General features: G+C 42.8%; 1 pseudogene; it reads right to left on the bottom strand.

Annotated features, from left to right (window-relative positions):
• Positions 1-5954: 5954 nt before the first annotated feature.
• Positions 5955-6240, bottom strand: LOC114685801 (annotated as a pseudogene).
• Positions 6241-25602: the final 19362 nt, after the last annotated feature.

Raw genomic sequence — 25602 nt, 5'->3', positions numbered from 1 at the left:
GGCAGAGAACCAGAAATAACATGAAGGATAATAGTGGTTATGAAGATGATGAAGACAAAGATGATGAGGATGACAATGATGACCAGGATGATGATGAGAGTGAAACTGAAGATGATCATGAAGAGGAAAAGGAGGAAGAGAATGGAGATGAAAGTGATGATGACGAAGGTGGTGCTGATGAAGATGATGACTAAGATAGAGATGATGATGATGATGATGTAGTTCTATTTGTTGACTATTTACTATGATCCAGGCACTTCATTTTCATTATTTCTCTTCATCTTCGCACATTTCATTTTAGGAAGAAAGAGCCAAGTCTTATAACTTGCTTTGTCCAAGACCATATAACTACTAAATGGTGAGGCAGTGGTCTGAAGATGCCATGACCGAGCTCTTTATCATTATTTTGTGTTCCTCACATACCCTGACGCCTGAGTAGAAAGTTCAAGAGTCTAGATTAGCAGGGACTATAAAAGGTTCTGGCAGAGATCTGTCCCTGGTTGAAGGCCAACCAGGGTCCTGATAGCTCTTGGAATGCCAAGTAAATTCAAGGGAAAAGGAAGGGATTACTCTGTGTTCAAAAATAAAATCCAGTTTATGCTTTCCTCCACACTTCAGATGCTTAGGTGAAATTGGTTTTCTAAGATTTTAAGGTTACTCATCACTATATTATCCATTCTTTTTATCAAACTTAAAATTATTAAGCTCCAAACTGCAATGAGCACTCAAGTTTAGCCGGTCAGGACTGAACTATATATAGAAGACAAAAGTCAATATGATGTACATAACGCATCAGAGGAGCTCAGAACATCACAGAAAAGAGTAACTCCTCGTAAATGAAATCTCACTAATTAACCACCTTCTCTGCTGAAGGAAAATGTGGGTTCTGAAGAAATGAGTGTTCCTGTGGAGCCATGCATTCCTGAGAATACATACATTCCTACAGAGCTATGGGTTCCTGAGAAGATGGCTTCTAAAGAGTTGTGGTTTCCTGAAGAGGTATAAGTTCCTGAGGAAATGGCTTCCCAAGATGTGGCACCCTGAAGAGATATAGAATTCTGGGGAGGCATGGGAGGCCTCAATTTGGGGGTTGCAGGGTAGCTCAGGAAAGAGGGCTGAGGTGGTGGGGGAGGGGAGAGGGGGATCTGTGGATGGTATGTGGAGTGAGTAGAAAATTTCTTAATAAAGAAAAAAAATGAACTTAAAAAAAAGAATTCTGGGGAGATTTGGGTTCCTGAGGAGATGTGGGATCCTGCACATATTTGGGTTCTTGAAGAGATTTGGGTTCCTGGGGAAGTACATGTTCCCAAGGAGATGTGAATTTCTGAGTTTTCAACTTCTGGCAAGATGTGGATTGCCAAGGTAAACATTGGTTAAACAACCAGCAAATTTGGCCTTAACTTATATCTATACTACAGCAATCCCTAGATATCAAGAGAATGTGGATTCTAGACTCCATGAAAACACAAAAATCTGCCAGTGATCAAGCCTTTCATATAAAATGATGTTTTATATTATATTAAGTTTATACATATAAATATAACTACAAATATAATCCTACATTCTTTCTATCATCTTTAGATTACTTGTAACTAATTATGCAAATTTTATGTTACTAGTTTAGGGACTAATGACAAGAAGAAAGTCTACACATGTTGTTGTGTGACCTATTCCCATGGAGACATAAACAAGCACTTACCCAGCCCACATAGGAAACTGATGACAGACCACAGTAAGGATACCACCAAATTCCAACTTGGTGAATTAGTAAGTTTTATTAAGGTTACTTAAAGGAATATGGGTAATGGGTTACTTACAGGAGAAAAATAACTTGAAGACAGCTCCATCATCAAAAGCCCACCCCTTTTGCATGGGTGATGGCTAATAAAAGCTAAAAACCTGGAGCTCACTACAAAACTTACAGTCGTCTCAACAGGTTGGGGGGGGTGTCTTTTCTAGGCAGCTTAGTTGGTCTGAGCCTCTTCCAGGCAGATTGGCTGTTCTCTGTCTCTTCCAAGTACACAGGCTTGTCTAGGGATGTCTCTTAGCAGTCCTTCCTGTTTATATACACTTAGAAAGTGAATCTGGTCAGTTTCAGGGATTTCCTGAAGATATTGAGTTTACTTCCTGAGATTTAAGAAACTCCCCTATAGGAAAGATGTTTCACCTCCATTAGAACATCTTGAGTCTTAGCAAGATTCTTTTTAAGACAGAATGTTTTATCACAAAGGAAATTGCTATGCAATACATATACAATAAAGATGTGTTTGTTTTAAAATAATTTTAATGGGACAGTTGTCTAGCTTTCAAATAATTTTCATAAATAGCTGAATAGAGAACCCTCAGATATTAAGGGGTTATCATGATTGTCTTATGCTTAAGGTGGTATCTCAAGAATATCTGCCATTATTTAAAATCAGAGGAGCATGATTCTTTGTCAAATAAAGAAATTCCATTTTGTTAACCCACAAGTTGAATCTATTAGATATTCTTCAAAAGTCTACAACACCTATGTAATTAAACCAAATAGCCTCCTCTGTTTTCATCTTCTATTTTACTCAAATGTCACATGTGTTAGATGTTTGCACATGCAGTATACTGTTGTTGTTATTGACCACAAGGTCACATCAATCTGAACTTCACCTTGACTTGACTACAAGAGATCCATGTGTCAGGGGTAAATGTGGTGCTGGGAAGGGTAGGTTACTCACATATCCAATACTGTTGGGTTCTGAAAAAATAGAAAATTCAGGAAGATGTTGATACTGACTGCCACCGTGATTAGCTGAATACAAATGGAATAATGTGTTTCATTTAAAAAATTTTAATTTGTCATTGAATGTCCTAATCCTGGTGCAATTTCTAAAGGTGATGGACTAAGGAAAGTGAGTTTGAGAAAATAATCTCTGAGCTTTAAGATCACTGTGCCCTATTGGGCTCTAGGTCATGACACTTGGCAGGATTCTATACTTAGTTTCAGGTAGCAGGCATACTGAGCCACTAGCAGAAATTTATTCCCGTCATGGAAGACAAAGTTGCTCAAGCCAACACCTCCCCTTGACATTGAGTTCTAAGAGAGCTGAAGGCAGAGACCAGGGTGGAGCCACCTCAGCAGCCCAGTCGGCTTTACAGTTGATATTCAATCTGTGCATTCAAGCATTTAGTATTCATTTGCCGTCATTACTGCCTGGCTCTGTGCTCTCTTCCCAGAATACAGAATGAGCAAGAACATGTTGGGTTCCTGGAGCTTACAGCAGTATGTCATGCAGAAAGGTGAGTGCTATGACAGAGTAGAGGGGTGGGAATGGATGGTGAAGGACATAGGGAAAGGTTGCTTGGGACAGATGACTTGTGAACTACATGGTAACAAATATCATCCATCATGTGGACATGAGTAGGTTCAGGAAGAGCAGTGGTCCTCGTTATTAAAGGACAAAGGCAATAAGAAAGACAAGGTGGGATCTCAGGGGTGAACCCAATAATCAAAAGGTAGCTCATCCTAGGAATAGCCATTCGGATGATTAAGACATGTATTTTATAACATTATTGTGCGTGCATGCATGTGTGTATGTGTGTGTGTGTGTGTGTGTGTGTGTGTTTTATGCAAGGCTTAGGTGAACCAGGACTTTAGCAGGCATTTTAAGTTCCCCTAAATCCCATCTTAATTCAGTTAGGAAGTTGCCAGATCCTTAGAAATATTTTTCCTGGGATAGACTAATGGATTTTCTGTCCTGGGAGTTCCCAACTTTCTCTTCTTACCATAGCATCTTACTGATACTTTGAAAACTAAGACCGTTTATCTAGTGTCTACTAATCACTGGGTGCCGAGGTCATGGTAATATGAGTGTAAGGAGACTGTGAGGTGGGCTGTTCTCTCTTTCTCGGCTCCAGTGAAGGCACCAAAGGCCCGGACACGACAGAACAGGTGGCAAGGACTGGCCACCCTCCAGAAAGTCTGGAACATCTACATGGATCTTTCAGAGAAAGCACTGGACACTTGCTGACTTTTGAAGTTCAGCCTTTTGAGGGTGTATGAAAGATGAGAGGCTGAGAAAGGCCTTCCACTCATCTACTGTTAGTTTTAACTAGCTCACAGGCAAATCACGAGGACTCAGGTGAAACCATCCAAACCAAATCTCTGGGCTGTGACTTCTACCTGATTCTTCTAGATGCCGATTTCTCCCCGAGGTCCAGAATAATACCTGATTTCCCTGAGTCTCAAACAAATGGACAGATGGCAACTCAGACATGACACCAGGCAGAACCCCACCCCCAAATCCCATCCTCGCTCATCTTGCTTCACAGTCTTCCCCATCACAGTTAACGCTGGTCCGGCCCAAGACCCAGGCGACATGCTTTGATTAACCCTCTTCCCTCGCTCCCTACAATCAGTCCACTGGCAACTTATGCCAACAAATAGATTGCAAATCTGGCTATTCTCCCACGTCCTGGTCCAAGCTGTCTGCACCCTCACTCCACCCCAGCAGCCTCTTCCACTTCCTTCAGCCATCTCCAATCCATTCCTCGCCTCTCTCTTTTGCCCTTGAATAAAAGCCATGGCATTTATACCATGATGAGAAGGCCCTGCATTCTCAAACCCTTCCCACCCACTAACCATATCTATCCTCACTTGTTCATAACATTTCAAAGACACTGGCCCTCTTTCCCACCATCAAGCAGGGCAAGACTACTTCTCTGGGGCTCCCTCTACCAGACACTCTTCACAGGATTGTCATACAACTGGCTGGCTGTCATTATTCAGCTCAAAACACCCTGGCTACCATTTCTAGACCCTTCAACCATCTCATTTCTTTCTTTCTTTGTTTTGTTTTGTTTCTCAAGACAGGGTTTCTCTGTGTAGCCCTATCTGTCCTAGAACTCACTCTGTAGACCAGGCTGCTCTCAAACTCAGAGATCCGGCTGCCTCTGCCTCCTGAGTGATTAGATTAAAGGGGTGAGCCACCACCGCCCAGCCCATCTCATTCCTTCTTAATTGGTTAGCACCATCATAATTTCCTGGTGCAGTCACCCCCTGAGCAGAAGTAGGAATGTTTAGTGAAGTCACAAGCAGCTCCTATCTACTACCTCCCTCTCAGTCAGCTGTCTTATCATTCTGTCAGATGGGGAGAGTGGCATCCTCAGCCAGGATCTGTTCTTCACAAAGGCACACTGTGTACTGCTGCTCTTATTAAAATATTCATAGGATGGCTTCTAAACTGTGTTCTTCCAGCTTCGTTCATGATGTGGAGCTTATGCGTATCAGTTGAGTCTGGAAACTTCCAGGGCATTCTTTTTATAAATGTGCAACTTACTATTTTTGTGACTAGCTAAACTTCTCCCCACAAGATTCTCTAAAATGGAACCAATGCTTGCTAAGTACTTACAGTGGCAAATATCCAGCGCCTGTGGGTACATGACTCAGAATTTCCCTCAAGGTTTCCATTCAGACCTCCAGAACAAAAACTGTATGGTGCTGTTTCAATAAACGATGGATGGACGGATAAGTAAACAGATTTTTTAATGTCTCAACCCTATAAGTTACATTTAAAATCAGATTCCTATGTATACCTAACCAAAGAAAAAAAAATACTTTTTTGTCTCAACATGGTCCCAGGCGGCTTCAAACTCCCTGTGTAGCCAAGGATGACCATGCATTTCTAATCTTTCTCCTTCCACCTCAGAGTGCTGGGATGAAAGGTCTGGTTTGTATTCAGTGCTAAGGCTGGAACTTAGGGTTTTGTGCCTGCTAGACAAGCGCTCTACCACCAGAGCTACAAGTCCGGCCTTTTTCTATATCCTGTGACTAAAACACTTAGTCTCTTTCGATTTCATTTTGTGAAACTTGCTCTAGGAGATGTGTGTGTGTGTGTGTGTGTGTGTGTGTGTGTGTGTGTGTACAATTTTTGAGTAAAAGTTTATGACTTTATTGTCTTTATAATAAAATCGGCTTAGAACTAGATAACTCGGCCCTTTATCTCCTTATCACCTCCCAATTCAAAATGCTCACATCTCTTACTAGCTGGCATCCTCTTAGATCTGCAGTTGGGGTCAACGCACTCAAGTCTCAGAACAATCTTCTTTGTTTTAGTCTGCCACCATGGCCACTCTGTGTCCTGTCATAATGCCTCTTTCCTGAGCATACAAAGAATCCTCGCCCTTCTTGTACTGTGTCCCTTGGTGGGGTTGGAGTTTGCCACATTTCTTGTAGACTGTCCAGTGTGCCTGAGGAATGTTCTCCATGTTGGTGGGAGCAATAGCAGCACAGAAAGCTATATATATATATATTTGAGACAGGTTTTCTCTGTGTAGCTTTGTGCCCTTCCTAGAACTTGCTCTGTAGCCCAGGCTGGCATCGAACTCACAGAGATCCCCCTGCCTCTGCCTCCCAAATGCTGGGATTAAAGGCATGTACCACCACTGCCCGGAGGTTTTTATATTTTCTCTGCTTAAGTTTTGTCATTTTTTTTCTTTCTTTCCTGATCAAGAGCCCCACTTCTGTCCCTGTGACACTCCATCTGTATTTTATGTCCTGGGAAGCCATTTGCTTTGTCAACTAGTTTTCATTTTATATATGTTTTTCTCTTTTACCATATATGAGAATTACTCTTTTGTTCTTAATGGAGTTCACATTTAAATGTTCAATGCTCTTGCTCTGGCTTTGTTTTTATTTCCTTTTCGTTTTCAACTAATTCAATTTGCATGCCCTTTAATGCATTTTAATTATTTGCTCTTCTGTGTAAGATATCTTTAGCTATAAGAGAAGAAAAACAAACAAACAAAAGCAAAAACTCTCCTCATGCCAATGCCCTGAAAGGCTCCCAGGAGCATCAACAACCAAAAGCCTGTCACCAAGCAAACCTGATACAGTGTCAGTCTCTGTGGTTCTCCATATCAACTGCAGCTGAAGGCAAGAAATTCTCAGTCTCCGCCACACAGACTCCAGACATCTATTCATAGAAGTTCAAGGTCACCCTGGACACAGCATTGACACCCTTCTCCTTGGTTCTGTCCTGACCTCCAGAGTCCTCCTGAGACAAGTGTCCAGCTGTCCAGGTGTTTTTGATTGTCTCCTGCCAATTTACAACAGTTTCTTTTCTCATTGCTGAGACCAAAAACCTGATAAGAGGCAACTTCCAGTGGAAGGATTTATTCTGGCTCATAGTTAGAGGGTACAATCCACCGTGTCAGGAATATATGGCAGCAGGAGAATGAGGTTGTTTCCTCACAGCTGGGTAGATTAGGAAACAGACAAGGGGAATGCTGTCACTCTGCTGGCTCTGTCCTTTTTCCCCACAGAATAGTGCTGCCCACATTCAGGATGGGCCTCCTCCATCAGCTAATCCTATCTGGGAACATCCTTACAGACATACTCAAAGATGTGCTTCATTAACAACCTACATGTTTCCTAACTCAATCAAGTAAATAATCAAAGTTAATCAAAAAATAATCAAAACTGATGCTCTGCTTCCAGTTGCCAGTAGCTCTGCTCTGTTTTTTTTTTATTTGTGTGTTTGTTTGTTTTTCTATCAGCAATCAGAACTTCCTGGTATGTCGTGGCTCTCTTTCTTCTCTGTCTTCCTTCTCCACCATGCATCCCCCAACCCTTTACACCAACAAGTATCTACAGTCACCTACTGCTGGACTCTGATGACCTCAGGAGAGCAGAGCTGCTCCACTGACCCAGACCACTCACCTTTAGTCTAACCAAACTTTCATTTTAAAAAAAAAATGTAGTTTGTAGGTTCTTGTTACACAAGTTTGACCTCCACTCCTAACCTTTATATTCTTATCCCAAATAAGAATACAAAACTAAAAATGAACAGGTATTTTTAAGAAAGCTAAAATATAGAAAAATCATATAATAAATAGAAACATGAACCTCAAAAAAACAGAAATTGCAAGATGTGGAATAACATCAGATATTATCACCAAAATGGAAAGACAGAGCAGTCATAAACCAAGAACAGGTATTGATGCAAAAGGAGTAAGAAGGAATTCTGAGAAATTCAAATGTTAAAGAAATTTTTCAACAGAGATTTGTAACTTAAAATTGAGAAGATTTCCTAGAAATAGAAATAAAAGACAGAAATGGAAATCAAGACAAACAGATAAAACACTTTGAGCTTCAATCCAGAAAATGTAACACCTGACTCCTACTTTCAGTGTCAAAAAGAAAAGAGAGAGAATAGGGGAAGAAATTATGAGGGGGTAGAACAGAAGCCTCTGAGACAAAAGAATTGTGGTGGCTGAGATGGGCTTGCTTCAGGCCCTGTCTGTGCTCTCTCTGAGCTCCCAGAAGGGAGAGGGGCCTGCTGCTTATGCAGGCTGGTCATTAGCAGACCTCAGGTAGTAGACAGTGATGGGCCACAATTGGGAATGAGAAATTTAAAAATAAATAAAGAGCATGTCATCAGCCCAAAGAGTCTTTACTCTGGTCACCATCCTTTATTCGTGGGCTCAGCTTCTGCCAGACTCTGATGACCTTATTAAAACAGAGTGGCTCTGCTGACCTGAACCACTTACCTTTAGTCTAACAAACTTTCATATTAAGGAAACCTTAGGGTCTGGAGAGATGGCTCAGAGGTCAAGAGCACTGGCTGCTCTTCCAAAGGACTCAGGTTCAATTCCCAGCTCACAACTGTCTGCAATTCCAATTCCAGGGTCTCTGACACCCTCACAGAGACAAACATGCAGGCAAAACAATGCATATAAAACAAAAACATATAGATCTTTTTTGAAAGGAAACTAGAGTCTGGGGCCCTGTGTTACAGAAGTATGACCTTGAGTTCCAACTTTCACTATTGCATAATTTAAAATAATAATTTCTAACTAGATCCCAGGGGATGCCTGGAGCCTCAGACAGCTGCAGGCACTGCACATGGTGGGCTTCCCTCTACACTTATAGCTGTGATAAACTTTGAAACTGAATGTTGTAGATTAAGAGCATGCCTTGGGTATTTTGTCTTTGCTGTGATAAAACACTAACAAAAGCAACTGAAGAGACAAGAAGGCTTGTTCTGGCTTACAGTTCCAAAGAGATCCAGACCATCGTGATGGCATCGGGCAGGTAAAGCATGGTGATAGGAGCAAGAGGCTGGCTGTCACACTGTGAAAGCAGAAAGTGTACACAGTGGGACTGGCAATAAAACCTCAGGCTGGCCAGTGCCTACTTCCTCCAGCAAGCCTCGCCTCTGAAAAGTTCCACAGCCTTCCAGAGTTCACTACCTGCTGGAGACAAATGGTCCAAACAGATGAGCCTGTGGGGGACAGGTCACATTCCAACAACCACAGACCAGTTCAAAATTAACAACAGATAATAACAAAATAGACATAGTAATAGTATACCACAATAAAAGTAATTTAAAACTGTTTATTTTAGGACTCTTCCATGTAATCCTTAGCACCACAAAAATTTTAAAGTAAAGAAATTAAAATAAAGACTATATAGTGAATTCCACAGCAACCTAGGCATGATGATGTCTCAAAAACAATAAAATGCAATATTATATAATGAAATAAAATATCTCAAGGCAAAATGAACTGGAATAAGGGTTCCATAAGTGTGAACTTCAAAGTGAGTAAATGTATTCAAATACATAAGTAAGAGTTGTTATCCTTGTCAGAGATAGAGCAGCTCAAGTGTCCCTGTGAATAACATGTATAAAGCATCATGGCAGGGCACTTAATAATGAACTAACACAAACCAAAAACATACTCCAGCTTCACTCAAGCCATGGGTATTTGTGCTTGGAATAGCACACGTGTTTCTGATCAGTCATTCTCAAAACTCACAAGTGGAAATAAAGAAATAATCAGTTGTTATCATAAACTAAACTACTTCAAATTTTGTCATGGAAAGATAGGTTAGCATTGAAGAAAAAAACTTGAAAGATATAAACAGGCTTTAAAAAATCCTCTCTAGGGATGCCTTTGAAATGAAGAAGTCCTTCAGGAAAAATCAAGGTGACAAGGTGACTCCTTGTGTCACTGAGCTCCACAGGAGACACGGGGCAGAGTGTGAGCCAAGTGTGGACAGGCTGGTGTGCAGGGTTAGCTGGTGCTACTCCCCAAGCTGATCCTATGTGCAGTGCGAGTGACTGCATTAGTTTGGGTAGAAAAGGGCAAACAGGAGAAACAAAGCACTGGGTAAGCAAACAACCTCGGAAGGCCTGCAGAGCATCCATGCACCCTGTGCTCAGCTCTGCTTATGGACCAGCTATAACCAGTTTTATCACCAGGACAGAAACCTGGGCAAAGCAACTCAGGGAACATAGGGCTTATTTAGCTTACAGTCTGGTGACGAGAATGGCTTTTATATTTGGGGACATAGGCATGAGGCAGCTTGCTTACTCTCAGAGGACTAGGAAGCAAAAGGTAAGGGCCAGAAGCAGGCTACACTATAAACCTAAAGTTCCCGCATCACCACCCCCATGACCAACTTCCCCCAGCTAAGGCCCACCTCTTCAAAGGGTCACACCTCCGAAAAACAGTGTCAGCAGCTAAAAACCAATTGTTCAAATACGTGAACCCAGGGGGAACATTTTATACCTGAAAATTTACCTTCCATCATAACTAAGGAAAGCTATAACTATAACTATCTGGTCTTCAACTCCATCAAAGACCCTAGAAGGATATAATATTACCCGAGTAAACAGAAAATGCAGAGCAAGCAACTTCCAAAACTATAGAAATGACAGAGACATCTGAATGCCTGGACAGTCACCCAAGGTTCCTCGGCAATGTTGGGGAATCCATCTTTGGCCTGCAGGCCTAGAATATCTGGCAGACTTTTCCATGAAGCAGGAATTTTGAAGAACTGTCCCACCTTGTTTTGGCAAAGTTCGACAGTGTTTTTCCTCTGTGTCCTGCTTGTCGAGTTTATACAGCATACTGTCAAAAGTCAAGGCAAGAGCAGTTTCTTGTCCAAATGGCTAGCTTTGCCACAATGAAAGCAAACTCCATATGGAGGTTCTTCAATGACCGTCATCCTTTTATGAAGTAGATGGGTGCTGCCAGGAGTATACATGTCTCATTGTCATGAAAAGCCCTAGGTTATTAAAACATCTTAAATGCCATATTCTTTAGGTCTATGATGCATTTGAAGAGCATCTATTTATCTAAAATATATTTTTATCCTTTAAAACATAACTAACATAACTGCAAGTTTGATTATTTATCGATAACTACTAACCTGTGTAGCATGAATCTTAAAAGTTCTTATTAATAAAATCAAACCTGAGGCCAGTTTTTGGGGTGAAGCTGGAAGATCAGAGAGACAGAACCAGCCACAGTTAACCTCACCTGACCAACTTCTCGGATGATCTTGTTTCCTCAGACTGGAAGCCTCATATCCGAATGGATCTCAGCTGAACTGCTGCTCGAAAGCCTGAAAGTTTAACCAGCCAAATGCTTAACCAGCCAAATGCTTAACCAGCCAAATGCTTTTAGTTTCTGGTCCTCACGCCTTATATACTTTTCTGCTTTCTACCATCACTCCCTAGGATTAAAGGCTCGCTTTCTGGGACTAAAGGCATGTGTCACCATGCCTGGCTGTTTCCAATGTGGCCTTGAACTCACAGAGATTCAGAGGGATTTCTACCTCTGGAGTGCTAGGATTAAAGGTGTGAGTGCCACCATTTTCTAGCCTTGTATCTAGTGGCTGTTCTGTCTCTGACCCCAGATAAGTTTATTAGGGTGCACAATATTTTGGGGAACACAATACCACCACAAACCTGTATTTCTAAATTATACATTAAATTTTTAAATGAGCTGCATAAGCACAATACTCCACATGAGAGTAGAAACATACATGCAGTAAGGCAAAAATAATTTTAAATTTGTATCAATATACCAAAATCCATACCAATATAAAATATTTGAGGTTAATAGTTGTCTTTTTATCCTATATTCCTGTACCTCCCCTAAATGATGACAAACATCCATAACCCACTGAATGACCAAAAACCACCCTTTTTTCTTCTTGTGAATGTGGGTGTTATGCTTTCTAGACTGCTTTCCGTTTTTTGAGGCTGACATACATACACACACACACACACACACACACACACACACACACATATATATGAGGTGGGGAGGATGAATTTGAGAGAGTAATGGTTGGAGGTAGAAGACGTGGGAGGAGTTGGAGGAAGAAAAGGAAAGGAGAAAATGATGTGATGGTATTTTAATTTTAAAGTGTTTTAATTAAGGAAAACAAGAAGGACATAAGGTAGGAGGAGGATGCGAGGGGAGTTGGAGGCAAGAGTGAGGGGCAGACTTGACCAAAATAAAATGTATTCATGTATAAAGAGAAAATAAGTAAATCGATTAAAAGTCCTTCTGCCACCCTTGCCACCAGGAATTTTACAATAACTTTGACTTGCCATTTTCTAGAGTCCTACTGTCTGTCTGTCTCCATTCCCTGTCCCTTGAACTCCTTCTGCATCATCTTCTCTCTATTCTTGGAACACGGCCCCTTTCACCTTTGGAGCTATCTGACAGAAGTCCATGTCCTTGGCACAGTCTCACATACAGCAATTTAACTTGTTTCTAAAACATCAGCCATCTAGACTACGGTCAGGAAGTTTGGTCGTGACTCACAGAATCCTGTCTCTAATAAGAATCCCCTCTTCTTCCTTAGCCAATCAGTCCAAATTTTCAATTGTTTTTCTTTGCATTGCATCTATACACTGAGCAGTTGGAAACATAAATATGTATGCCATATGCCCACTTTCCCAAATACCTTGGGGGTTCATAATCTGCCCTATAATTATAAAGTAAGAAACACATAATTCTAGTCCTCAAGGGCTGCAGTGGCAAATAGTCACACCAAGATTTATTCTCTCACAGTGTGAATGATTATAAGTCTGAAACCAAGGTATCCAAAGAGCCATGCCACCTTCCAAGAGAAATGCCACCTGCCCTTCCCAGTTCCTGGTGACTACTGATGTCTTTCCAAATTCCTACTATTCTCCACATGACCCACACCCTCCCCATGGTCACCACACTCCTCATGGGCCCCACCCTCCCCATTGTCTTCTCTTTTCCCATGATCCCCTCTCTACTTGTAATCTCTACACAGCTGTTTATCTGTATCTCTCTATATTCACTCTTCTCCTCTTAAAGACACCAGCCACTGGACGGAAGGCATTCTCCCAGCCCAGAACAATATCATTATGATAATACTAATTAATTCTATCTACAAGGACCCTGTACTCAAATAGGATCACATTTGGAGGTTCTCGGTGGATGCAAATTTGGGTTGAGAAGGAAATGCTGTTCAAAATATTATTCCTAAAATATTGAAATTGTGTCTAGTAAGAAGTATTCAACAAGCATTTCTAAAACACTTATCATGCTAAATGTAGGAATTTGGCTCTTTAATAAACCTAAGTATCATTGCTCTGCCTGCCCTCTTCATATTGATTCCAAGTCTTCTCTCCTAAGGGAGCCATGTGCCAAAAAGGGAATTTCTTCCAGGCTGGAGTTATTTTCACACATTTGTTTTTAAATTAAAACAATAGTAAAGCGCACTGACATTTTGTTCCTGGAGCATGTGGAGTAATATTTTTATGGTTACTCTGGCAACCACCAAAGCAGGGGTGGCAGGAGAGAAGGAGCAGAAGGGCTGGCCATGGCCACCAGGAGGTAGAAGGAATACCTCTCTGCAGCGAGCTGGCTCCGGTCCTAACAGAATAGAGCCCAGAGTCCAGCTACTGCCCAGAAAATGGCCTGGATCCCTGGCCTGACTCACCATCCTGGGACACACAGATTATTTTCTCAAGAAACTAATGATAAACTAAGGAGGGCAGGAATTAGAGTAGTTCTAAAAAAGAAAAGTTTATATAGGGCCAGACATCCTGTCAGCATAGAAAGGGCGCTTGCTGGTTGAACTATTTGTAGACAACCAATACACACACTGCCAAGTCCACAGTCCAGCAACACCAATGTGTATCAAGGGTCTGATTATAACCATGTACCAGATTCTGCGACCCAATCTGAGATAAATCCTATCACCTTTACTATCTTAGGATGCTTAAGGCAATTGGATTAAAACATCAAGGTATTGGAGAAGCACATCTTTGGGATGCAGTGTCCATGAAGACGTTTCTCAGAGATTAGCTGAGAGAAGCCACACACTGAATGTAAGCACTGCCTTCCAGACTGAATGGAAACAGAAACACAGAGAAAGAGAGTTGAGCACGAGCATGCTCCTTTCTCTGCTTCCTGACCTACCAGATGTGGGCAAGCAGCCTCCCACCACCTATCTATGGTCATGCCTACCCCACCATGGTAACTATATCCCCCTGAGCACAGAACCAAAATAACCCTTTGCTCCCTTAAGCTGATTCCTGTTAAGTTGTTTGGTCACAGCAATGAGAAACATAACTAATATCAACTTCCATAACAGCTCTACTCTTATTGTTCTATTGAGGACCTACTGTGTGTGCACATTCCTCAGCCATGGGCTTTAGAACTATCTTCTAAAGTGTGGTGTGCTAATCGCCTGTCTCAATAGATTTATCTATTCCAGCCATTACATACAATAAAAAAATACATTATCCAGTATTTTGTGAATGGCTTCTTCCATTTGTCATAATCAATATTCAATCCTATCATAGTACATATCATCATTTTGCTCATTTTTTTTTTTTTTTTTTTTTTTGGTTTTTCGAGACAGGGTTTCTCTGTGTAGCTTTGCGCCTTTCCTGGAACTCACTTGGTAGCCCAGGCTGGCCTCGAACTCACAGAGATCCGCCTGCCTCTGCCTCCCAAGTGCTGGGATTAAAGGCGTGCACCACCACCGCCCGGCCATTTTGCTCATATTTTGTGAGTAAAAACTCCATTGTATGGGTATATACATTTTGCTAACCCATCACCAATTGATGGGCATTTTGTTTACTTCTAGCTTTTGACTACCATAAACGATTTTGCTATAAAATGTACCATTTGGAATCCAATCCAACCAAAGACACACCAGGAGGTAAGTGTGATGGATAACTGTAACTGTCAGCTCGATTAGACTGAACACTGCAAGCAGTAGTAAGGCCCACCTTTGGATGTGTCTGTGAGAGTAACCCTGGGGAGGACTGACTGAGGGAAGTGACCCGACCCACCCTGATAGGAGCAGGCAGCCACCACAGAGAGGAGCTGCTCTTCCAAGCACACCCTCCCCACTATGACAGACTGTCTCCATTGACCATGGGCCCAAGTAAACCTCTCCTTCACGAAGGTGCATTTCTCTAGCATTTGGTCACAGCAAGGAGAAAATTAAGTGAGTAGGTAAGTAAAGCTGTACACATGTGGCCCATGTGTTTTCCCATCCTGAGTCTTAAAATGAAAAATAACTGGAGGAAAAAGAAGAAAATCCAAACTCCTGCCGAAGTCAATATGCCCTGGTGGCTGGCTGCAAGCCAGCTTCCTGGGGTGCTTGTTCTGACTCCAACCTTGTGCTTCTAGCCAGAGCCTCACAGCTTTCTTGTATCATAGACCGTGTTTTCTTATCCATGACAAGAAGGGGGAATTTCTGCTTCTGTGGTTTGTGGTGAGATTTAAATTAGACAGTCCATAACCACCGCTGTAATGCTACCATATCCAAGCCATTGTCACTGTCACTCAGAGATTAAGTCCCACCCTGGTCAGAATTTAGGACATGGGCACGAAGCATAATGACTGGGAATACTAAGAGGCTATGGAAAGCCACATCTGAGGCTCAGCCTTCTGTTAAGGAACAGTTGCCAAAGGACACAGAGTCTCGGGGACACATTAATCACAATGGCCCAGCCACAGACGGCTAGGCTAGAGCACACTGAACTCTTGGTCATATGCTGAGACCTCTTTGACAACATACTTGGTTCCAACCACCTAGCAAGAAATTGATCAGTTTATGAGTATTCCACCAAGCACCTCAGTTCAGAGTGAAGACAAGAGCCTGGGCAGAGTCAGAGCTTTGAAAAGAAGGGCACACTCAAGGCCTGCTCCCTAAGACTTTCCAACATTGGGAGAGCACAGGCATACACCAGGAGTGTTCACAGTCTATCCTCTGGTTTCTAGGGAGACCCTGGGGCCTCAGGACTTGCCTCCCAGTCTTCATGGTGAATCCCGTTAGAGGAGGTCCAATGGTTAACCACCTCCTGCCTTAGCATTAGAGGAGGTCCAATGGCTGACTATCTCCTACCTTAGTGTTAGAGGAGGCCCAATGGCCAACCACCTTCTGCCTTAGTGTGTGTTACCTGGGAAAACAGGAGCTGAGTCAGAGCTTCAGGAGGCTGACCTGGACCCAGGGGTGGGAAAGTGGTGAAAAGAAAAATAGAATGGCTAAGCACATGATCTGCCCTGCTGTCCCCAGCTGACACTTCAATGTAGCAAAATCAACTTGGGTGAAGGGGAAATTCTTTTCCCCCTGTGTTAGATTAGTCACATAATTAAAATTATTTTATGATAATGCTCTATTTATATACGAAATAGCTAAGTACAAAGCTGTGTGACTCTTCAAGCATTTGAAAATATTTCCCGTTTACTGGAGTTAAAAAACCTCAACTCTCAGATGATCATATCTAGAACATAGACAATATTGACATTTATGTCTTGAATCATAGAGTCATAGAGCCACAGACAGGTGTTCCTATTTATTAATCTATTTTTAAGCACCTCAAACATTTGTCAAGTATAAAATTATTTCAAGTATAACCAACCACTTTTTTTTTAACAAATATTGTCTAATTGATTGTAAGAGCACTTAAAACTGGATTGATTCCATTTGGTTTCTAGTGAGTGGAGGGAATTTTGGCATACCTTGACTGACTAGCCAGTCATGTTGTCTGGCTAGACACATGTGGTGGTTTGAAAGAAAATGGACCCCAAAGTGAGTGGCATTATTTGGAGGTATGCTCTTGTTGGAGGAAGTGTGACACTATGGAGGCAAGATACCACCCAGTGTCACAGACCACTTCCTGTTGCCTTCAAGATGTAGGACTCTCAGCTACTTCTCCAGGACCATGTCTGCCTGCATGCCACCAAGTCCCACAATGGTAATAATGCACTGAACCTCTGAACTGTAAGTGAGTCACCCCAATTAAATGTTTTCCTTTATAAGAGATGCTGCAGTAATGGTGTCTCTTCACATAGAAACCCTAACTAAGACAACAACATAGAAACTACTATGACACTGGGACAGAAGCGCTATCACTTCTAGAACAATGATTTTGTGGCAAAAACTGGAGACCAGGATCCCAGCTCTCCTGCCCTGGCCAAATCACTCAGCAAATGTGTGAAGAATTGTTTCAAAGCAGTTCTCAGTAAGTCAAAGGACGGGAATGGGAGGAGTGTTGATCTATCCCTCCAATGGCTAACCATCCAGCCTCTGACAGCACATTAAAACAGGAGCATTCTGGGGCTTGCTGCTCAGCCAATCTAGCAGAAACAGCTCCTGGTTCAGTGAGAGATCTTATCTTAAAAAATAAGGTGGAGAGTGAGAGACAGCATCAGTACTGACCTCTGCCCTCCGCAGACAGGCACACATACACAAAGAGAGAGAAAGAACGTTTATTTTTAAATATAACACACACATACAAGTTTTTTAAAAAAAAAAAAAACAAAAAAAAAAAAAAACATACATCTGATGTAGTCAGCTGATAGTTTACTTCATACCCTCACAGGTAGACTGCTGTCCTTTGCATAGTGATTCCAGTTCTTTGTTATTCGTTTCAGGGTATCCAAAGTCATCTTCTAACTCTTTTTTTAGAACTGTTACCCCAAATACTGAGACTTTAGCCCCAGCCCCCACTGCTTACGTGAGTAGACTGTTCTCTGAGCAGATAGATACTGTGCAGGAAGCACTTTCTATTTATGTAGCGTTATCTCTCTACCTTGTGGACTCCTAATCCCAACAAGGGCCTCTTCAGTCCTGGCCGGCTGTGTCAAGCGGTTCCCTATAATGCTGCTGCTACTTATTAGTAGTTCAAGGACAATGTGTGATTGGTGTCCAATGTCAGTCCCCTCTAGAATCTCCACCTTCCTGCTTAGACCCTTAGATAGGCTAAGCTTTTTATTTACTTTGCATTATCTGTTTTGCATAGGCAAATTAATTTTCAGTAACTGGATTTGCAGGGTGTTGTGCATGCAAAAGATGGCTGCATGGAAGAATGAAGTTAAATGGAGAGAAGCGGAGAGAAGAGTGAAAACGGAAATCATTAAGGAACCAAGCCCGCCCCTCGTGCGTCCTCCATTGGTGGCTGCGCCCTCAGCCATCCTGTTACATGGTCCTCTACTTCCTGATGCTGATACAAACTTGTAAAGAAGGAGGAGATTAAAAAGAGAGTGTGGAGACTGGAAAGGAGGCCTGCACAGAGGCCTTGGAGTGCCGAAGAAATGGGGTGGCATCACCAGCTCTGACTCAGCTCTTGCTCTTTCCCGCATCATTTCATTCCGGTGCTGTTTGAATCAGTCCTTAGAAGGTGATTTAGCAAGGTCCCCTCTGGCATTATGGAGTTTGAGCCAAGGACTCGGTCAGCTTTTTCATTCTCTCCTTTCTCCCGGAATTCAGGGTGAAATCCAGGATGGGTACCCCAGCCTTCAGATGACCAAGGCATGCTGCCTGAAGAAGGAAAAACTACCTACCAATCAGAATGAAGATACTGTACATTGGACATTTGGATGTTCTCAGAGCAATTTGAAATCTTAGAAAATGCTGCACTATTTTCTTTCATTTTCCCCAATTTTTCAGCTTCTCATGGCAGACCACTTTTTGCTGATCTTGAAATATTTGTTATCTCTAAACCACATACAATGTTTAGTTCCCATGAGTGTTATGAGGACAAATGTCTGGTCACATATATTCCTCAGAAGAATGGCTTAAAATAAACCACACAGTTAACTATGCAGTGCTTTAGAAATAGTGAACTCTATATAGCAACAAGTATGATGAACATAGACAATACTTACATTGCACATTTCTCAAATTCATCCAAAACTCTCCACATTTTTATACCCTGTTCAGTAATAATTGTTAAATTGCTGTGAGGACTCGAAAGCATTAAACACTGTACAAAGAAAATGTCAGTGCTTTCTCCCTTTCTATACCACAAACACAGTCATTAACACCCTTAACATTCATTTTCCCAACTGCTCACAATATTGAAAATATGCAGCACAGTACAGCAAAGAATAATTAACTTGAATGATAAAGCGGTTTAGAAACCGAGACAATCTTCCAAAGAATGGGGGTGATATCATTTACAGCATTCCATGATTGTAGTTTACTTAGAAAGAGGAAACCTGTTAGAAACAAAATGTTCTGGGGTGGGCTGCAGTTCGGTGGTAGAGTGCACATTAGTGTGCCCACAGCCCTGGTTTGATACCCAAGCCCCCCAAAAGATGTCAAACGTTTAGATGTATTTCAATTTTTTTAAATCTCTTTTGGCAATAAGCCAGAAGCAGTAATGGCTGGTTCTCTCTCCCTCTTTCTCTCTCTCTCTCACTCTCATATATATAATTTGCTCATTCATTCACTTTCATTCACTTAGTTATTGGGCAGACTGGACATCTAATTCATAAAAGAAACAGGAAAAATAGAATAATGAAGACAAACTAAAGTTACACCTTCACTAATGTACACACTAGGGGATGTTATATAAGCAAGCACACAAATAGCCTACTTATCTGAATTTTGGAAGCATTTAGGCAATATATGATCGGGGCTAGAGAGATGGCTCAGAGGTTACTAGCACTTCCTGCTCTTGCAGAGGACCCAAGTTGTCTTCCCAGCATCCAATCTGGCAGCTCACAACTTCCTGTAACTCTAGTTCCAGGGTATCTGACACCCTCCTTTGGCCTTCATGAGCACCTGCACACACACAGTATATATTCATACAGAAACACACACGTAAATAAAAATAAACCTTTAAAAAAAAACTTGCTGCAAATCTGAAAGGTGGGCACCTGGAGAGATAAATCTATAGCTAAGAGCACTGTCTGCTTTTGCAGAGTACTCAGGTTGGATTCCCAGCACCCACATGGTGCCTTACAAACATCTGTAACTCCAGTCCCAGGGGATTCAGTGGCCTCTTTTGGCCTCCATCCTAGCAGTATTATCATTATCATCCATCTTCCCTGTTTTTCCTCTCATGCACCTTTGGATCTGTCCTCAGTGAGGACCTGATAAAGCTACCTACCAATGGTTAGCCAAAAAGGAAACCTTCAAAGATTTTTTTGTTTGTTTTTGTTTTGCTTTGATTTTTGCTTTAGGTTTAAGATGCTGAAGTCACAGGATGTGTGTGTGTGTGTGTGTGTGTGTGTGTGTGTGTGTGTGTGTGTGTGTGTGTGTGTAAATACTGTTCTTTCCTCTTCAGGTGTCATGTAATTGATAGAGATATAAAAGATACAAAATGAAATAAAGCAAAATAGGACAATGAAGGGGATGGGTTTGCTGTCAAGGAAGCAGGTCCTAGAGTGTGGAGTGCATGAGGCACTTTTACAGAGAAAGGACAGTCGAGGAAACAGTCACCCAGAGAGAGCTCACAGCAAGGAGGATGGCGAAGATGGCTACTGAGGGATCTCCATCAAGGCCAAAGGCCATACGAGAGAGAAACAAACATCAGGGAGAAATTTGCTTCAGTCCAGTTAGGCTAAAGTTACATTGCTATAATAAATAAGACCTAGATTTCCATGTCTGCCCACAAAGGGTTTTTGCTTACTTCCATTGACTGTGAACTTGAAGTTCCGCTCTGTATTCTTCTCAACCAGTACTCAGGGTGACAAGGCATACAATATTAAACATTACCAGTTACACAGCTGAGAATAAGAAACACTGACCACATAGCAGTCATTGGCTCAGATTTCATTGGACAAAGCAAGCCATATAACCACATCTCCTTGAACGGTCAGCAGTGTATGTGAATGAAGCAAACTTAATAATCTGGAATGCTTTTATATGTCAAAGTGTTCCCCTCTCCTAAGGGTCCAGCTAAACTACATTTTCTTCTACAATTTGTGTGTGTGTGTGTGTGTGTGTGTGTGTGTGTGTGTGTGATGTGTATATGCACGTTTTTCATATGTGAGACCCAGGCTAGTGAGAAAATCTGTCTCAAAAAAAAATCAAGGTAGACAGCATCTGAGCAAAAACACTCTGGTGTCCACATGCATGTACATAAGGTGCATGTGCACCTGCATAATCATGTGCACCAGGCACATATGAACATGCACAAACATGCATACACACAAATGTGCATATATAAAATAAACAAAATAAATATAAATAAAAGGCTTGTCACTGGGTTTTATTAATAATCATAAGTGAAGCATCTTCCAAACAAGCAGCCCCCAGCATGCAGTGGGCTCACTGGACAGACCCTGGGCTCCTCTTTGTGTTTCTAGCGAGTCTGACGTCAGAGGGACCCCAAAGGCACACAGCCTCTCCCGGGAGTGAGACAAGCAACAGAGCTAGGTTGACAGGACAACTGTCACACACCTTCACTTGTTCTTTTCACTCTCCTCCCCAGGGCCTCACACATGCTTCCATTTCACCCAGCAGGAAGAAGCCATGCTTTGTATTGTTAGCATGCTGAGTTTCTGGACCTCCCTGTTGAAGACAACAAGACAACCACCCCGGCTGATTTCTCAGGCCCATGTCTTGATCACTGTGGACTTGTCAACTACCCTGGGAAGCCAGAAAGTGATGCAACGAGTCATTCATACCAGAAAGACCCGTCAATGGGGAAACTCCATCCTGGTTTCCTTTCATCACTGTTGCCAGAGTACCAGACACAAACCACTTCAAAGAGAAACTATGGCTTCCATAACCAGAGACTTCCGTGTCTGTCAGCAGGCCGGGCAGGGAGGGGAGGCTCGGTCCATGGCAACAGCAATGTGGAATGCAGGTTGTTTACATGGTAGAAGACTAGGAAACAGAGAATGAGGCCAAAACTCTGGGCCAAGTGTTACCTCTGAAGACCCAGCCCTGCTCTCCTCCACCGGGTAGGCCCTACCTCCCAAAGGTTCCACAGCCACTCAAAATAATACCATCAGCTTGGAAACAAGCGTTTAAATCATACGTCAGCGGGGGCATTTTAGATTCAAACCTCAATACTCCTTTCCCCACACCCCACTCATATCCTGTATCCTGCATACATACAAACCAACTTCTAGACAAGAATGCTCCAGCCTGGGACCTCCAGGGAAGATAAGAGTTGGGGTCATATTTATTTTTCTTTATTTCTTATCCATTAGGAACCTACTTGGGGCTTCATTGGGACAGGACCCTAGGAACTCAATATAGGGACAGACTTACTCTTTTGAAAGCATTCACACGCCAGTGGTGAAATAAACATCAGCAACTCCGGGGCAGTGAGACATGTGCTTTCTCTAATGACACACAGAGAGGCTGTGTCCTGCCACATATCAGAGCCCTGCAGAGCAAGACCTGCAGGACCTCCCGATAAGAGAGAAAAGGTTTGCTGGTGACAGATGGTGACGCACATCACTATCTTCATGACCCCAGGGTGCAAGGCACTAAAGGGTACAGGGTACATTGCACTAAAGGAAACTCACCGCTCTCGTTATACCTGTACTGTTTGTCACTGAGAGGCCCTTGTTGGGTCACCTTGGGCTCCGGTGTTTCCCTGATAGGAAATGAAGGTCACACTATCCTCATCTCAGGAAGGACAACTGTGAGAATGTAACTGTTCAACCCTCTCTGTGTGTCTCTCTGACTTTGTCCCTGTTCCCCTGCTGCAGTTACTTTCAGATCTACCATCCATGAGAAGACAGCTGTGTCCCTTCCCCAGCTGGAGGATCAGGAGACAGAAGGGGTCTCTAGACATCTAGAAAGCATCAGAGAAACCACTGCTGGGCTTCACTTGTCTGTAGAAGCACTAGTGGTCATGGAATATGAAAAATTTATTAGGAGAACATGACTGCCAGGGTTTCCTTTGTTCTTGAAGCAAATCAAATCAATACAGTTCTCAGTTCCTGCCAATAGAAGGCAAAACCTAATTGTCCCAGACTTGGGGACTGCCAGAAAACAGAATCATAGGATATCTGGGGCAGGACAGAGCCAAGGCAACCTGCAGAGCTCAGTAGCCAGCTGGGCTAGCTGAAACAGCAAGCTCTGGGTTCAGAGAGAGACTCTGTCTCAAAAAAGTGAGGTGGATGGCTATAGAGATGGCTCAGGAGTTAAGCAAAAGTGTGAGGACTCAGGCTTAGCTCCTTTCCTTAGAAAGGTCCCCAGATCCTATCCTCGAGCTCTGGGTCTGATTGAAAGTACTGCCTCATTGAATGAGGTAAAAGAGTGCTTGAGGGGGATTCCTGACATAAGCCTTGGACCGCCACATGCGCGCGCGTGCGCACACACACACACACACACACACACACACATGCACACGCGCGCACACACACACATGCACACACACACGCACACGCACACACACACATATGCACACACGCACGCACACACATGCACACACGCACACACACGCGCGCGCACACACACACACACACACACACACACACGCACGCACACACACACACACACACACACACCATATACATACCCAAAAAAGTGGCTATGGGAATGCTTATTTAACTCTTCTTGTTTTCTTCTTCTTTCCCAGAGCTGTGAGAAAAAAATAATAATAACACCAACCTGTTAAGGTTAGGGGTTCTTGTGTGTTTTGCCACCAGGCATTCTGGTGTTAGACAAAGCCCAGCACACCATCCCCAACTCTCTGTGTTGGAGTCACACAGTGTGACTTGGAATATTATCGGTCACCCTCAGTTCATAGGGTAAACAAGGATACTGGTGTATAAAAGGCCGACAGCCAAAGAGGGGATAAAAGGCCATTCTGCATAGGTGCTACCTACGCAGCTTCAAAAGAAGCTAGTGTCTCCTCATCAGCTTTGTCAGAACTTACGAGCACAGTCCTGTCAGCAGACAGGGCTGACCGAGGACACAGAGCAGCTGGCCCTGCCTGTGAGAGGTGGAGTGGCGCTTGAGACAGCCTCTGCCTCTCCATTTAAGGGAGTGTCCGACAGCTGTCATCCAGCTGGTGTGACTGACCAGGCCATGGTGCTGGGGAGAAGGACATCAAAAGACACAGAGGCTTTCATGGATGGAGTTTGTCCAGTATCTACTACCCCCAAGCTCTGCCTGGCACAGGGCTTGTCCCCAACCCAAGAAAACACTGGATTCGGTAACTTTAATCTGAGTAAAATGTTCCAAGGTGATGTGATGTTTGATTTTCACTGTCAGCTTGACTGGATCTAGAGTCAGCCTGATTAGTGAGGCACACTTCTGGGCAGGTCTGTGGGGGCGATTTTAGAGAGGATTAGCTAAGATGGGGGGATCCACCCTGATCATGGTTGATACCCCACTCATGAGCTGGGGACCTGGATGAAATAAAAGAGAGGAAAGAACAAAGGCAGCTGAGCACAGCATTCCATCTCTCTGCTTCCTGTCCACCCAGAAGCGAACAATCCGCCCAGTTACACTCTCCTACCACACCATGACATTTGGCCTCAGTGCATGGGGCCAAGAATCCATGGACTGACCCCTTTGAAACTAAGAGTCAAAATAAATCCTGCCACCCTCATGTTTTTCTCTCTAGCATTTTGTTCACACCCCTGATAAAATTAACTAATGAAGTGTGATGTCTGCGTGTGGGGGAAGTCACACTGTGAGTGACTGATGCTCTCACAATGCAGCTCACTCTCCCATACCTCCTGACCCTCCAGGCAGTCCACTGAGTCTTCGAAAATCTCAGCATGTTGCCATAGCATTCCTCAATCCCATCAGCTTTTCAAATTGTCCCTTTGCCTACTTGTTCTGACCAGGGGACTTGACTATTCTGCAGACTCTCAAGTAGACACTGATACAGGCTCCTCAGAAAGACCTTTCCTGGGCTGAGGAGATAGCTCAGTAGATGAATAACTTGCCAGACAAGCATGAAGGACCAGAGCTCAGATTTCCAGCATCCATGTAAAAAAGATAGTCAGGCACAGTGACCACTGATAACCCCAGCACTCTGAAGATAGAGACAGGACAACCCTGGGGCAAGCTGGCTAGGATGAGCTGCAATTGATGACCTCTAGGTTGAATCTTCCATTAATAAAATAAAAATGCAAAGCAATAGAAGAAATCGCTTTATGTTATGTTTGGGCACACACACACACACACACACACACACACACACACACACAAACACAAAGGACATTCTAAGTCACATTGTAGAACTGGATCCTGTCTTTCCCAATTCAAAACTATCCTACACCCTGTTTTATTTTCATCCCAGCAATTTTTAGTATCTTGTTTGCATTGTGTAGTCCGGTTTGCTATTTATTTCACTCCTAAGTATAAACACAACAAAATGGCTGTGTGTTAAGCACATTGCTCCAGAGACTGGCCCTCAATAGGTGATTGTAGCTGTACTTTCTCATTAGGACCACCAGCCTGCAAAGTAATGACACAGAGACTTATTATTAATTATAAAAGCTTGACCTTAGTTTAGGCTTGTTCTTAACTGGTTTTTATAACTTAAATTAACCCATATTTTTAATCTACATCCTTCCGCAAGGCTCATTACCTCATCTCGGTACTGACCAGTCAGCTTC

The sequence above is a fragment of the Peromyscus leucopus genome, chromosome 5 (assembly GCF_004664715.2).
Source record: "Peromyscus leucopus breed LL Stock chromosome 5, UCI_PerLeu_2.1, whole genome shotgun sequence".
Taxonomy (NCBI): Eukaryota; Metazoa; Chordata; class Mammalia; order Rodentia; family Cricetidae; genus Peromyscus; species Peromyscus leucopus.
The sequence above is the reverse complement of the archived record's forward strand: the minus strand, read 5'-3'. Positions and strand labels throughout refer to the sequence as shown.